The sequence below is a fragment of the Taudactylus pleione genome, unplaced genomic scaffold (assembly GCF_031769625.1).
Source record: "Taudactylus pleione unplaced genomic scaffold, aTauple2 ptg001123l, whole genome shotgun sequence".
In the NCBI taxonomy this organism is placed as follows: Eukaryota; Metazoa; Chordata; class Amphibia; order Anura; family Myobatrachidae; genus Taudactylus; species Taudactylus pleione.
Window position 1 is genome coordinate 1,847,010 of NW_028285524.1, and position 17,245 is coordinate 1,864,254.

At 41.7% G+C, this 17,245-nt stretch overlaps 1 protein-coding gene across 1 annotated transcript in view; it reads left to right on the forward strand.

Annotated features, from left to right (window-relative positions):
- Positions 1-1,145: 1,145 nt before the first annotated feature.
- Positions 1,146-17,245, forward strand: part of TNN (tenascin N) — a 103,869-nt gene continuing 87,769 nt past the window's right edge. The window contains exon 1 of the mRNA XM_088461882.1: positions 1,146-1,299. The gene's annotated coding sequence lies outside the window, so the exon portion shown is untranslated. The remainder of the gene's footprint in view (positions 1,300-17,245) is intronic.

Genomic DNA, 17,245 nt, shown 5'->3' on the forward strand with positions numbered 1-17,245 from the left:
CTTGTGGTAACCCCCGTTTTTGTCACTATAGGGGGCGTGCCAAGCACTCTCCGAGATGCTGGACAGCCCACCAGGGTCTCCCTGCGCTAGTGAACAGATGCCGTGCAATGCGCACGGCATCTGTTCACTTTCTGCACACCCGCTGCTCTGCAGAGCAGCGGGTGTGCTCTCCCCAACTTCCCCCCCCACCGCATGAAACTGTGGCCCTCAGGTGGGACAGCGGGACAGTCCCAGAAAAACAGGACTGTTCCGCTGAATGCGGGACAGTTGGGAGGTATGCGTTCACAAGAACAGGAATAGCCGGTGCTTGGAGATAATCTAATTTCCAAGTGCCGGCTCAGCAAGTGATGGCGGGTCGGGCCTCCAGTCTGATAGGGGTCTCAGCCGGGTCGCACCCGGGATGGACGCGTGAACAAAATCCTGGGTGCGACCCGACACAGCGATGTGAAAGGGATATTAGTCACGTGTGCATGAGTAAAGAGATCTTGAAAACATGATCCGTTGGCAGTGTATGAGTATTGGAGTCGAGAAACACTGTTCTAGATGCATCATCAATATTATTACTTGGGATTTTTAGCTACCTAAACACTCTCTAATACAGTGAGTCTAACATTGTTACACCAAATCAGTATATAATGGAAAACCATTTGAATACTACACATTTCTTTTAGATCGATAGATAGATAGATAGATAGATAGATAGATAGATAGATAGATAGATAGATAGATAGATAGACCCTCTGCAATGGAGATAGTTAGTTGTATGTAACTTATAACAATACAAATACTGTATATTATAAATGCATGCAAGTACATGGGTTACTAAGACCTTCAACCTTCAGATTCCTGAGCTGGTGAATTTTCCCTCATTTGTGGACTGTGAATAATCCAAAGAGAATAACCCTAAATTTAGGTCAATTGATGACGATTAATATAGAAATATGAAGAAACAGACCTCAGTGTTGCACATTCCACCAACAGGACACAGGCTTTGACAAGCTTGTCATATCATGTATATCCTTCTGCAGCATCTGAAATACCTGAAAACATTTGTTTAGTGTGTTTTACTGGTAATTTTTGTCTGGTGTTTAGAATTCAGGGAGGGGGAGGACTTAAATAAGCAGATGTGCTTTAGGACATTGAATTAAATGCAGAAAGGGGTGGGAAAGGGATACAGGGGTAACTCTGGCATGAGAGCAACACCCCTGCATTGACGATTGGTCCTTTCTGCTGGGTCTGAAAGAAACATAAACATCTGATAGAGCAAGAGGCTAGCAGAGACCAGTTCATCAGATTGGGGTAGGTGTGTGCGAATCTGTGGTACCCAGTGCATGTGTGCAGTGAGGATATTTCAGAATAGTTAGTAATACTGTGTGTTTCTGCAAGTTTTTTCAGCACCAAAGCAGCATAGAAATTTGTGAATTGTATCTTGCAGCTTGGGAGTCAAGTGGACAAATATAACTTTATTGTGAAGAAACTTTTTGAGTATTTTTGAATTGTTGCGGATTTATAGACTGTTATTTAAAATGCAATGCATTGAAGGATGTTCAGATATTTAGATACTCTACCTACTGCAAAACATTGTGTTTGTAATTATATATGTTTCTTATTAGTGGCATATATTTTGTTTCTGAAAATCATTGGAACCAAAAAACTAGAAGCATGTAAGTGCTTTATTTTTTTTAACAAAATGTACCAAGGTACAATTATATTTTGTTTACTGGAACTTTTTTTGATAGAAAAAGAGCATACTGCTAACTCGTGACGTTATTATTTTTTTTATTACTTGATTAATTAAAAAAAATTGTTTATTACCTGAATAGGTGATTTGTTTTTCCACATTCATTAATGTAGAATAATTTTATTTTGTTCAGTGTTGCCATAGTACCTTTTGACAAATACTAAGGGGCATATTCAACCGAGCGTGTGATTATGTGGTAAAAATTACCACGGCTATCGCGATCATTATTCATTACTCGTGGTATCCAATTGAAAAAAAAATTGGTCTTAGTCATTTTAACTGCAAAAACCTGGGGTAATTTAAGAAAAAAATTGCAAAACAGCCTGCACCCATACAATAATAAAACAAAATATTGAGTAACAGTAATAATGTTTATTACTGTCCCCCCAAAACATATTTTGATATTTAAAAATGTGGCAAATGGCTTATTTTTTCAATATTTTAAAAGTTAAAAAACTATGAAAATCAAACTTGTTTTGTTTAAGTACAAACAAATAAAATGAAAAAAAAATGCAAAAAGAGTAGTTAGCTAGGTGATTTGGGGGTAACATTAGGCCAATTTAAAAAAAAATAGAAAAACTATAAAAAAATAAGTTTATTTAAATTTGAGGTGCATAAACGGAAAAGTTTATTTTGAGGAAATTATTTTTTGCACACCAATGATGACATGTAATAATTGGGCTAATTAAGCTAATTGGATATTTCAAATAGCCTAATTAGTCATTAGGGGGGGTGTCCAATTTTGAAAGGTCCTACATTTTTAGGTTGAAACAGGGATTTTTCCTGACTTTGCACCTGCTGGGAGACAGCGAGATATAGGCAGATGTAATTTTTGATAGATCTTACCACGACTTGAATTTCTCCCCGGCAATTGAATAGGAGAAACCTCGTGGCTGCTGGAAAAACCCTGCGCTGCTGGGTTTTTCAAAATTTAGCTCGCAAGTGGATATGCCCCCAAATATTTTTTTATTAATAGTTAAGAAACAATTATTAATAGAGTTCAATAGTTATTTATCTGTGTTTGTAGTAGCATACTATTGTTGTTTAACAGCTTCAGCCAAGAGCCACTGCATTGTTAAAGTTCCACATTTCTAGTGCCAGAATCACTGTGTACATTTGTTAACAACCAGATTGTTGGTACTTTATGAAACAGCATCTGCCTGCAAAATACATGAGAATTTATGTCAGAGAGCAATATGTATCTCCCTAGCTGATGTGGGACTATAAGTGCCAGCATGCTTGTCTTCAATGAGCTTCAGCTGGCATCCTGAGATTTCTAGTTCGACAGCAGTGACATCACTGATGTAAGTAGTGTAGTGTATAACTAGCTCTGGTCCAGCACAGTATTAAGGTCATAGAAATATTTCTGCTGTGTATCTTAAATCTTAGGATATCATGGTACTTAATTTCTCTGCATTTTGCATTTATAAATATGCCACATTGTTTGATTAGCTGAGTTATAATAAATGTTCACAATACACTCCAGAGAAGGGGCTAAAGCAGGATTTCCCAAACTCAGGGCCTGATTCTGCAAGGATCTCAAGTGCAAAAAAGCACGCACCCGGTCGATTTTTGTGTTCTGCGCATGCGTACGCAATGAGGTGTGTGTGCGCAATCTTGCTATTTCTATCGGGACTTCGATCACAGTAACCACGCAGACCCATCGCAGAGTGATTGACAGGAAGTAACATTTGTGGGTGGTGACGGACGGGGGGGGCTGGTCGTCAAAGCGCAGGCGTGCCAGTGCATTTCAACGCCATTACAGGGGCGTGTATAATTAAGCCCCTGTGAAGACATACACGGCCTGAGCTTTAGATACTGACAAGAAATTTAGTTAGCAGTTTGTGAGTGAGGTCTGACCTGCCGCGATCGCATCAGCGATCCTTGCTGAATCAGGCCCTCAGTCCTCAAGGCACCCTAACAGTCTAGATTTACGGATATCCATGATTTAAGGGCAGATGGTTAAATCAAACAAACTGAAGTACTAATTAAGTCACCTGTGCTTGGATATCCTTGAAACCTGGACCATTAGGGTGACTTGAGGCAGCGCCGTAACAGAGTGCCGCTGTGCTCTGTGCTGCATCCCCCCTCAGTGGCACTCAAGCCATCATAACTGAGTGCCCCAAGGGGTGAGTGCAGGGGCAGAACTATGGGAGACAATTGAGGCGCCTGCCGCCGGGCTCCAGCACTGAAGGGGCTCCTCCTCCATTGGCCACAATATATTCACCCCACTTAGGGCTGTAACTATGTACCCAGAGTGTACCGTCATGGACCCCCAATACATGGCACCCTTTCCTGGCACCAGAGAAGCCACCATACACTAGTAGTGAGCTCCATGTCAGACCATCAGCTGCTGTATATCTATAGCCTGTCTGCATGTAAATTACTACAATACAGTATCAGCGGCTGTGATACAGTATCAGCGGCTGTGATGGGGGGCACCAAATTATAACTTGCCTCCGGGTGTCTGAGATGAATTTACGCCACTGGGTGAGTGGGTGGTTCGCACCTTCACTAGCATGCTGCTCGGAGTGTCCTACAGACGCTCCGAGCAGCAGAACAAATCCCACGGCACCGTGGGAGAAGACATAAGGGGGTAAATATAATAGGGTTCTGACATTGGCGAGTCCCGTGTGAGACTGCCCAATGTTATAAAGTAGCAGTCATTTAAGCAAAATCAACCTGTTTTTTTTTCTGTTAAATGACTACTACTTTAAAACATTGGGCAGTCTCGCATGGGACTCGCCAATGTCAGAACTCCGCACCCTATTACATTTACCCCGATGACTCTCCCCTCACAGTGCAGGAGCTGGGAGCCGGAGCAGGCCGTTGGTTACAGCATAGAGTGAGTATGGCTGATACTGTACCTCCCCAGGACATCCCATCCTGTGTAACGGCACAGGGCGCACCGCCCTCCTTATGGCCCTGCCTTGAGGGCTGAATTTGAGAATCACTTGGCTAAAGGAATTTCATGAATATGGCAATTTGTTTTTCTTTTGGTGAAATTAGGTGACATACAGTATGTTGAGCAGGGCTGGTGCTAGGTGTCTCGGCACCCAGCGCCATCCCGTGCTTCCCCCTCCCCTTCCCTCACTGCACCCTCCCCCAGAGCATAAACTAATAATGGCAGCTGGAGGACGGAGGGTGGGGATCTTATGCAGCCGGACCCTGGCGCCCCTGTGCTGCCACGCGCATGGAGCATGCCTGGAGCCGGCACTGATGTTGAGTACAAATATACCACTTACCTGTGTTCCCCTTACACTACCGTTCAAAAGTTTGTGGTCACCCAGACAATTTCGTGTTTTACATGAAAACTGACTATTATTTATCAAATGAGTTGCAAAATGAATAGAACATATAGTCAAGACATTGGCAAGGTTAGAAATAATGATTTTTATTTGAAATAATAATTTTGTCCTTCAAACTTTGCTTTCGTCAAAGAATGCTCCTTTGGCAGCAATTACAGTATTGCAGACGTTTGGCATTCTAACTATTAATTTGTTGAGGTAATCTGAAGAAACTTCACCCCACACTTCCTGAAGCACCTCCCAGAAGTTGGATTGGCTTGATGGGCAAATCTTGCTTACCATACGGTCAAGCTGCTCACACATCAACTCAATGGGGTTGAGATCTGGTGACTGCGCTGGCCACTCCATTACAGACAGAATACCAGCTGCCTGCTTCTTCCCTAAATAGTTTTTGCATAATTTGGAGGTGTGCTTTGGGTCATTGTCCTGCTGGAGGTGGAAATTGGCTCCAATCAAGTGCTGTCCACAGGGTATGGCATTGCATTGCAAAATGGAGTGATAGCCTTCCGTATTCAAAATCCCTTTTAGCTTGTACAAATCTCCCACTTTAACAACACCAAAGCAGCCCCAGACCATCACATTACCTCCACCATGCTTGACAGATGGCGTCAGGCACTCTTCCAGCATCTTTTCACTTGTTCTGCGTCTCACAAATGTTCTTCTGTGTGATCCAAACACCTCAAACTTCAATTCTTCTGTCCATAACACTTTTTTCCAATCTTCCTCTGTCCAATGTCTGTGTTCTTTTGCCCATATTAATCTTTTCCTTTTATTGACCAGTCTCAGATATGGCATTTTCTTTGCCACTCTGCCTAGAAGGCCAGCATCCCGGAGTCGCCTCTTCACTGTAGACGTTGACACTGGCGTTATGTGGTACCGTTTACTGAAGCTGCGAGTTGAGGACTTGTGAGGCATCTATTTCTCAAACTAGAGACTTTAATGTACTTGTATTCTTGCACAGTTGTGCACCAGGGCATCCCACTTCTCTTTCTACCCTGGTCAGAGCCTGTTTGTGCTGTTCTCTGAAGGGAGTAGTACACACCGTTGTAGGAAATGTTCAGTTTCTTGGCAAATTCTCGCATGGAATAGCCTTCATTTCTAAGAACAAGAATAGACTGTCGAGTTTCACATGAAAGTTCTCTTTTTCTGGCCATTTGGAGAGTACAATCAAACCCACAAATGTGATGCTCCAGATACTCAACTAGCTCAAAGAAAAGCAAGTTTTATAGCTTCTCTAACGAGCAAACCCGTTTTCAGCTGTGCTAACATAATTGCACAAGGGTTTTCAAGGGTTTTCTAATCATCCATTAGTCTTCTAACGAGCTTAGCAAACACAATGTACCAATTAGAACACTGGAGTGATAGTTGCTGGAAATGGCCCTCTATACACCTATGTAGATATTCCTTTAAAAACCAGACGATTGCAGCTAGTATAGTAATTTACCACATTAACAATGTATAGAGTGTATTTCTGATTAAATTAATGTTATCTTCATTGAAAAAAACAATGCTTTTCTTTCAAAAATAAGGACATTTGTAAGTAACCCCAAACTTTTGAACGGTAGTGTATGTATCTAACATACCATGCAGTAGGTCATCTGTCCTGGGGGATAGGCTTGTGTTCTTGTGCTAGCAGCACAGTCAGTGCCCCTAACCCCTGAGCTCCACAGTTTCAAAATGAACATTTTACAGGTAAAAATAAATAGTTCAATAGTGACCAACCCCTATAACAAATGATAAGTATCCAAGTCAATAAGTTTATACCCAATGCTCTCCTATCCTTATCAAGGTTCTCCATCTCTCTACAAAGCCTTCCAGCTCTCATACTAACCCACCACTTCATGCTCCTTGCTGACTGTCTCTCCCCTCTGTATCACCTATATCTGTCTGCTACTTCCCTTTAGATTGTAAGCTCTCACAAGCCTCCTGCCTCATGTGCTTTTCCTTCCCTCATTTATACCATCATCTCCTCCTCACGGGTTGGGTACATGGTCTCAAGGGTTAGAATCCTGATGGCGACAATGCCAGCTCCAGAATCCTGATAGTCAACATACCCATGCATATTGGTGAGTATTGTAACCCTTACTTTTACCCTCCCCCTTACCCACCTCTCCCACAACTTAACCATCCCATCTCGCAACCTAACCCTAACCGTCCTTTCACGCAGCCTTACCCAAACTTTCCCTTCCCGCTGCTTAACCCTTTCCCTCCCCTTCTGCAGTCTAACCCTGCCCCTATTGCCTAACCCTAAACCTAACCCTTGACCCTAATACTTACACTCAGGATTCCGGAGCCGATATACTGATGCTCGTCAGGATTCTGGAGCCAGTATTCTGACCGTCGGGAACCAGAACTCCGGGATGCTGACTACATCCCCTCCTCACTGTCAACAATGGCACCAAACCTTTAGCTTAAGCTGGCACTGCTTATTTGGATAGTATGACTGCTGATGCAGCAATGTTTAAAAACCTTGTAGTCCATGTTCTGCAATGTTTTGTTTGGTAAGTCTCTTTATTTCTTGTTTTCTTTATACTGTTTCTGTTTATGTAATCTGAAAGGCGCGGTGGAACACTTGTGGCGCCATATAAATAAAGGATAATAATAATAATACTCCCTAAGACACCAAGGATCTCATTTGTTGCTTGTGTATGTGTAAATACCGCGCTCTTGGAGCCATGTTTTCTAATGAAAATCTAGTTATATTTTTCAAACTTTTTCTTTATTTGCATAAAAAATGTAAAGGCTTGATATCTAGTATGTAAATTCTGATGATAAAAAATGTGGATTGGAGTGGAGTAGGGGCATAGCACAGCATAGGGATCCAGTCTTACCTTTATTTATGCTGTCATATAGATTCTTAATATTTTGCTTTATTTATATAATGACAGTATATTATGTAGCATTTTAAAGGGTGAAAATGTAATCCAGGTATATCAATCCCAGCTCCAGTGGAGTTTATTATCTAATTTTGCTATCACAAGCAGAAAAACACACTCATATCAGGACTAGCAGGTCATAGTAATGTAATCATTAATATGAGGGATATTAATCAGAGCTTGGAAAGAGATAAAGTACCAGCCACTCAGTTCCTCACTTGTCCTTTTTCAAACACAGGCTGTAACATGGCAGTTAGAAGCTGATTGGTTGGTACTTTATCTCTCTCTAAGCTTCGATAAATCTCCCACTGTATATCTTTGGCTTACTGGCGTAACTGGGTTAGCAGCTGTGATGGAGCCTGGCAGCCATCAGCGACCCTGAGCTTCCAAGCCCTACATAACAAATGCTGCAATCTCATCTGATGCCCACTGCTGCCAGGGACTGATGTGTTATATATTGTGTGTAGGGGAAAGGCATCCAGGTTTGAGTCTCTCCTCCACCAGACACTCCAGCAGGTCTTACCTTGTTGGTATGTCCAGTAGAGTAGGGGTTAGAGTGCTGCTCTACACGACTCTAGCTGGTACTCCATGATGTGGATGGTCTGCGTACTGCGCTGGTGATGCCATAAGTGAGACTCGAGTCACGAGTGCTCTGCACAGAGGTATTTCCCATATGTAGTATGAGCTTCTATAAAGAAGACCAGAGCCTCCCTCCACTGGAGATCTCAGCAGGGTGTGTTTAATAGGTGACAATAGGAGGGAGGGTGACAAGGATAGAGGATAGTATGGGGGAGGGGTCGTAAGTGACAATGAGAGTATGGGAGGCATATGTGACAAGAGGAATAGGGGGCATAAGTGACAAATAGTGGTAGACATATGTGGAAGGGAAGATAGGGGACATATGTGACAAGATGTGGGAGGGGACATAAAAACTAGACTAAGCAGGTACTGCTTACCACTGAGCATAGCACCGTGTTAGTAGCCAGCTTAATGAGCTCCCTGCCATGTGACCACATACTGTATGCCACAAGGTATTTAAAGCCCCAGAATTCAATCCAAGTAAGACAGAACTCTAGGGTTCCAAAATAATATTCTGCTCAGAGGGTAATGAATCTCTGATGTTCCGCTCTTCTCTGAGCAGGAGGTACAGGGCAGCAGGCTGCGGTGCTGAAGACAGCATAAGGAGGTGAGAAAAAAAAGGAATGATGGGGTCTATGATGACATATGGCACAGGGGTACAAACCATTTATGATCTGAGGGCTGCATTGGGAGAAGCATTCATTTGAAGTGAAAAAAGGATAGTAATCCCTGGTGCTTAGACGGAGGTCATTTTATATACCAGCATTAAGCAGCTCTATAAAGGTAGCCAACCCAAAAAACATACGAATATAAAAATACCCAGTACTGGAAACATGTGAAATATATCTAGCAGAATATACATTCCCTATTCTGATAGGTGGCAGCTGAACCTCAGTAAAGTGCAATGGTGAGACACACTAAATTGTGATATACAAATAGTGATGATTATCAGCGCCTACTAGTGCTTAAACATAAATAAAGTGCAATCGTGCAAAGAGATGTGCGGTTTGGTTCTCCAGAAATCCAAATCCACCCGAATTTCGTGAATCCGGGTAAATCCGAGTCGCGGTTCTAATCTCCTGAGGCGATCCGGGTAAATCCGGGTCGCGGTTCTGATCTTTTTGCGGTTCGGAATTCGGATTTGAAATCCGAATTTCAGGTTTTGGATTGCGTAAATTACATGATTTTAGCTGTTTTTAAAACTTTTTATCTATTTTTTATGTAAAAACTCCAGATCCAAAAACAAAGCCAAAACACTTGAGGGTGGTTTGCAAAACCTAATCCAGATCCAAAACCTTGAAGGAGATACAGATCCAAAACCAAAACACGGGGGTTGGCGTACAGCAAACCAGAAAAATATATATATATCAGCTTATCTTTAGGTTCCGTATCTTCAGACCAACCTAGGATCCATGGAGTTTTGAAATAGGTAGCATTAAAGAGAGAGAAATAATCATGACATTGTGCTTATTTCTTAAAACCTTGTATCTTGCTTAAAATACCTAGCAAATAGCATAATGACAAGGGGTCTTTGTAGGAACTAAGAGCCTGATTCAGACCCGGTCACAAGCGCTGAGCGCTCGCAACCGGGTCGATGGTGGCCCAGAGCGCATGCGCACGACGGAGCTCTTTTTGAGCCGAAAGCTCTCTGGGGCTTGCGGCAACGAGACCCTACCACAAGGGTCTTGTCGCAAGCCCGATGGTCACGATGGTCTTGACCATCGCAACCATCTTCCTGGCCGCTCGCTATAGCTGTGGGTGGTCACCCACAGCTATGCGAGCGGCCAGGAGGCCGTTCTAAAAAAAAAAAGACCGGCCCTGATTCAGAGCGAGCGCTCTGTCAGAGTGACCGGCTCTGAATCAGGGCCTATGTTTCAATATAGTACACCTACTGCAAAGATGCTTCAGGTTTAACAATAAAAATGCACTTCATTTCAAGCAAAAAAGTAGAAAATGAGCATACAAGTAGTTAGTAGCATACGTACATTTCTGCTTTAATGCTTATATTCATAAAGAGTTATTTAATAACATTTATTTATATACTGTAATGTCAGCATATTCCTTTGCACTTCTCAATTATTCGATAATGCTTATCATAGTTGGCAACATCTGGAAGTAATTTCCAGTGGCTCTGTGCTGCTGGACAGGATCATGTAAGCCTGTTATGTGATCTGTATTCTAGACAGAATCTGGTGGGCTACATTACACTCATCATGACATGATCACTTAACACTGTAATAAATTATTTACAATTAATTTTAAGTACTCTTAATAGTAATATAGTAATATCACAGTGGAGATATCTCCTGCTTTCTGGTCTTCAGCCCTCGTAGGAACGAGGGGATGGTATGTAACAAGATCCGCAAAGCGCAGCATTTTGCATGTGTGGGCTAAAGCCATCTTCAGGTGCGGTTAGCCCGTTATCTTCAATTAGGCATCCCAGCTGGGGAGAGATCTTGTGATCCTTTTCCAGGGGGCAGAAGGTGATCCCAATACCAATCGCATCTTTTCTCATTGTGCATGTGCAGCTGCAGCCCGGCTGCAGTCCGAACCACTTTACTTCTTACTAATCGCTGGGATGGGCTTTTACCAGAGCCTTTGTCCCGGTGATTTAAATAAATACATTCCAATGGAAAAAATAATCTTTAATGTTGCGATAAGGAGTCTTAATTTTTTGGGGCGCACGGCAAATGACAATAAATGTGCCCATATGGGAGTAACATCCATAGACACTTGGCAGCAATGGTTTAGCTCCTCTGTACATGCTCATCATAGTGCAATATATTGACAGCACATTATAATAGTATACAATGCTGTCATAGTATAGCACATCGTCGTTATTATTCACCCTGAACCCTTTCTTGCCTCTCTCATTAATATGCCTTTCTCACCTTCTATATTTCATCCATTCAATTAACACCTTCTATCAACAAGCACCTGTCCGTCATTCTCCCCATTTCTATTACCACCTTCATATTCTCTGCAGTTTTATGACTCCTTCATTATTCTCCCCATCACCTCCCCATCATTCTCCTCATCATTCTCCCCATTTCTATCACACTCTCCATTATTCTCCCCATTTCTATCACATCCTTCATCATTCTCCCCATTTCTATCACTCCTTCAATATTCTCCCTATTCTATCACCCCCTTCATCATTTTCTTCTTTCTATCCCCATTCATAATTTTCCCCATTTCTATTACGCACTTCATCATTTTCCCCCTCTCTATCACCGCTTCATCATTCTCCTTATTACACTCCCCATTTCTATCACACTCTCCATCATTCTCCCTATTTCAATCGCACCCTTCATCATTCTCACCATTTTCATAATCCCCTTCATCACATCTTTCATAATCTTCCCTATTTCTATTAAACCCTTCAACATTCACACCATTTTCATCACCCATTCATCATTCTCCCTTTTTCTAACACCCCCTTCATCATTCTTCCCCTTTCTATCACCCCCTTCATCATTCTCCGTATTCTATCACCTCTTCATCATCATCCTCATATCTGTCACCCGTTCATCATTCTCCCTATTCTAACACCCCTTCATCATTCTCCCCACTTCCATTACCACCTTCATCATTCTCCCTTTTCTATCACTCCTTCATCATTCTCCCCATTTCTATCACCCCCTTCATTATTCTCCCTATTCTATCACCCCCTCATCATTCTATCCACTTCTATCAACCCCTCCTATTCTATCAACCCCTTCATCATTCTCCCTATTCTATCAACCCCTTCATCATTCTCCCCATTTCTTTCACACCCTTCATCATTCTCCCCATTTCTATTACCCTCTTCATTATTTTCCCCATTTCTATCACACTCTCCATCATTCTCCCCTTTTCCATCATACCCTCCATCATGCTTCCCCTTTTTATCACCCCTTCATCATTCTCCCCATTTTTAGCAACACCTTCATCATTCTCTCCCTTTCTATGACCCCTTCATCATTCTCCCCACTTCTATCACCTCTTCATCATTCTCCCCTTTTCTATCACCCCTTCATTATTCTCCCATTTCTGTCAACCCCTTCATCATTCTCCTGCCTTTCTATCACCCCTTCATCATTTTCCCCATTTCTATAAACCCCTTCATCAGTTTACCCCTTTCTTTCACCCCCTTCATTGATCTTCCCCCATTTCTATCACACCCTTCATCATTCTTCCTATTCTATCACCCTCTTCATCATTCTCCCTATTCTATCACCCCCTTCATCGTTCATCTCCTTTCTATCACCCCTTCATCATTCTCCCTATTCTATCACCCTTTCATCCTTATTTCCCTATCATTCCTTCATTATTCTCCCTCTTTCTATCACCCCTTCATCATTCTCCCCCCTTCTATCACCCCAGCATCCTTTATCATTCTCTCCCTTTCTTTGACCCCTTCATCATTCTCCCTATTCTATCACCTCTTCATCATTCTCCCCTTTTCTATCACCCCTTCATGATTCTCCCATTTCTGTCAACCCCTTCATCATTCTCCTGCCTTTCTATCACCCCCTTCATCATTTTCCCATTTCTAAAACCCCCTTCATCAGTCTCCTCTTTCTTTCACCCCCTTCATCGATCTCCCCCCATTTCTATCACCCCCTTCATCATTCTCCCTATTCTATCACCCCTTCATAATTCTCCCCACTTCTATCAACCCCTTTATCGTTCTTCTCCTTTCTATCACTCCTTCATCATTCTCCCTATTCTATCAACCCCTTCATCATTGTCCCTATTCTATCACCCTTTCATCATTCTTTCCCTATCACTCCTTCATCATTCTCCCCATTTCTATCACCCCTTCATCATTTTCCGTATTCTATCACCCCTTCTTCATTCTTCCCATTTTTATTACCTTCATTATTATCTCCTTTCTATCACCCCCTTTATAATTTCCCCCATTTCTATAATCCCCTTCATCTTCCATTCATCATTCCATTACTATCACCCCATTAATTATTCTCCCTATTTCTATTACACCCTCCATCATGCTCCCCCTATCAATAATCCCTTCATCATTCTCCTAATTTCTAATATATTACCCCTTCATATCTCCCAATTTCTATCAAACCCTTCATCATTCTACCCCTTGCTATCACCCCTTCATCATTCTATTCATTTTGATCACCCCGTTCATCATTCTCCCATGTCCATCACCCCTTCATCATTCTCCTTATTTCTATCACACCCTCCATCATTCTCCTCATTTCTATCACACCCTTCATCATTCTCACTATTTTCATCATCCCCTTCATTCTCCCTTTTTCTATCACTCCCTCATCATTCTCTCCATTTCTATCACACTCTCCATCATTCTCCCCATTTCTATCACATCCTTCATCATTCTCCCCATTTCTATCACTCCTTCAACATTCTCCCTATTCTATCACCCCCTTCATCATTTTCTCCTTTCTATCCCCATTCATAATTTTCCCCATTTCTATCACGCACTTCATCATTTTCCCCCTCTCTATCACCGCTTCATCATTCTCCTTATTACACTCCCCATTTCTATCACACTCTCCATCATTCCCCCCATTTCAATCGCACCCTTCATCATTCTCACCATTTTCATAATCCCCTTCATTATTCTCCCCTTTTCTATCACTCCTTCATCATTTTCCACATTTCTATCACTCCATCATTTTCCCCTTTCTATCCCCATTCATAATTTTCCCCATTTCTATCACACCTTTCATCATTCTCCCCATTTCTATTACCCTCTTCATTATTTTCCCCATTTCTACTACACCCTCCATCATTCTCCCCTTTTCTATCACACCCTCCAATATGCTCCCCCTTTTTTATCACCCCTTCATTATTCTCCCCATTTTTAGCAACACCTTCATCATTCTTCCTTTCTATCACCGCTTCATCATTCTCTCCCCTTATATCACCCCAGCACCTTTTATCATTCTCTTCCTTTCTACCACCCCTTCATCATTCTACCTATTCTATCACCTCTTCATCATTCCCCCCCTTACTATCACCACCTACATCATTCTCCCCATTTCTGTTACCTTCTTCATCATTCTGCCCTTTTCTGTCAACCCCTTCATGATTCTCCAATTTCTGTCAACCCCTTAATCATTCTCATGCCTTTCTATCAGCTCCTTCTTTGATCTCCCCCTTTCTTTCACCCCCTTCATCGATCTCCCCCTTTCTATAACACACTACATCATTGTCCGTATTCTATCACCCCTTCATCATTGTCCCTATTCTATCACCCTTTCATCATTCTCCCCTATTACTCCTTCATAATTTTCCCCCTCTCTATCACCCTCTTCATCATTCTCTCTATTTCTATCACCCCTTCTTCATTCTTCCCATTTTAATTACCCCTGCATCATTATCCCCTTTCTATCACCCCCTATATAATATCCCCCATTTCTATAATCCCCTTCATCTTCCATTCATCATTCCATTACTATCACCCCCTTCATCATTCTCCCTATTTCTATAACACCCTCCAGCATGCTCCCCCTTTCAATAACCCCTTCATCATTCTCCTAATTTCTAATATATTACCCCTTCATACCTCCCAATTTCTACATAATTCTACACCTTTCTATCTCCCTGTTCATCATTCTCCCATATTTATCACCCCTTCATCATTCTCCTTATTTCTATCACACCCTCCATCATTCTCCCCATTTTTATCACACCCTTCATCATTTATATCATCCCCTTCATTATGCTCCCTTTTTCTATCACTCCTTCATCATTCTCCCCAATTATTTCACACTCTCCATCATTCTCCCCATTTCTATTACAGCCTTCATCGTTCTCACCATTCTCATCATCCCCTTCATTATTCTCCTTTTTTCTATCACTCCTTCATCATTCTCCCCATTTCTATCACTCCTTCATCATTCTCCCTATTCTATCACCCCCTTCATCATTCTCCCCTTTCTATCCACATTCATAATATTCCCCATTTCTATCACGCACTTCATCATTTTCCCCATTTCTATCACATATTCCATCATTCTTCCATTTCCTATCACACCCTCCATCATGCTCCGCCTTTTTATCACCCCTTCATCATTATCCCCATTTTTATCAACCCCTTCATCACTCTCCCCCTTTCTATCATTCCAGCACCCCTTCATCATTCTCCTCCTTTTTAACATCCCCTTCATCATTCTCCCTATTCCATCAGCTCTTCATTATTCTCCCTATTTCTATTATCCTCTTCATCATTTTCTTCATTCCTATCACCCCATTTATCAGTCTCCCCATGTCCATCACGCTTCATCATTCTTTCCATTTCTATCACACTCTCCATCATTCTCCCCATGTATAACACCCCGTCATCATTTTCCCCATTTCTATCACACTCTTCATCATTCTCCCCATTTCTATCACACCCTTCATCATTCTCCTAATTTCTAATATATTACCCCTTCATATCTCCCAATTTCTATCAAACACTTCATCATTCTCTTCATTTCGATCACATAATTCATCGTTCTCCCATGATCATCACCCCTTCATCATTCTCCTTATTTCTATCACACCCTCCATCATTCTCCACATTTATATCACCCCTTCATTATTCTCTCCATTTCTATCACCTCCTTTATTCTCTTCATGTGTACCACACTTCCATCATTCTCCCCATTTATATAACCCCTTTATTATTCTCCCATTTCTGCCACCCCTTATATCATTCTCCCTATTTCTATCACTCCTTTATATCATTCTCCCCATTTCTATCACTCCTTATATCATTATCCTCATTCCTATCACCCCTTATCCCATTTCTACCACTCCCCTATATCATTCTCCGCATTTCTATTACTCCTTATATCATTCTCCTCATTCCTATCACCCCTTATCTCATTTCTACCACTTATGTCATTCTCCCCATTTCTATCACTCCTTATATTATTCTCCTCATTGCTATCACTCCCTTATATAATACTCCCCATTTCTATCATTTCCTTAATAATCCTCCCCCTTTCTATCACCCCATTCATCTTTCTCTCCCTTTCTATCACTCCTTATATCATTCTCCCCATTTCTATCACTCCTTATATCATTCTCCTCATTGCTATCACTCCCTTATATCATTCTCCTCATTTCTATAATTTCCATATATCATTCTCCTCATTTCTATAATTTCCATATATCATTCTCCTCATTGCTATCACTCCCTTATATAATACTCCCCATTTCTATCATTTCCTTAATAATCCTCCCCCTTTCTATCACCCCATTCATCATTCTCCCCCTTTCTATCACTCCTTATATCATTCTTCTTATTTCTACCACCCCTTTTATCCCTATTTCTACCACCACTTATATCATTCTCCCCATTTCTATCACTCCTTTACTAATTCTCCCCATTTCTACCACCCCTTTTATCCCTATTTCTACCACCACTTATATCATTATCCCCATTTCTATCACTCCTTTACTAATTCTCCCTATTTCTATCACAACATTCATCATTCTCCCCTTTTCTATCACCCCATTCATCATTCTTTCCATTTTTTCATCCCTTAATCATTCCCCCCATTTCTATCACCCCTTCATCATTCCACCTCCTCCTTTGTCCTCTCTAAATGGAGAGCTCCGGTCTGGCAAAATACAGAATGCAGAGATTAAGCTATTGTAGGTCCCCAGTGTTGTCACTTCTTAGTGCTTCCCTTGGCTGCACTGAAAATCTGTTGCACAGGATCCCCATGTTTTCCTGAACCTCTTTAGTATTTTATCGCTCCTACAGTATGCTA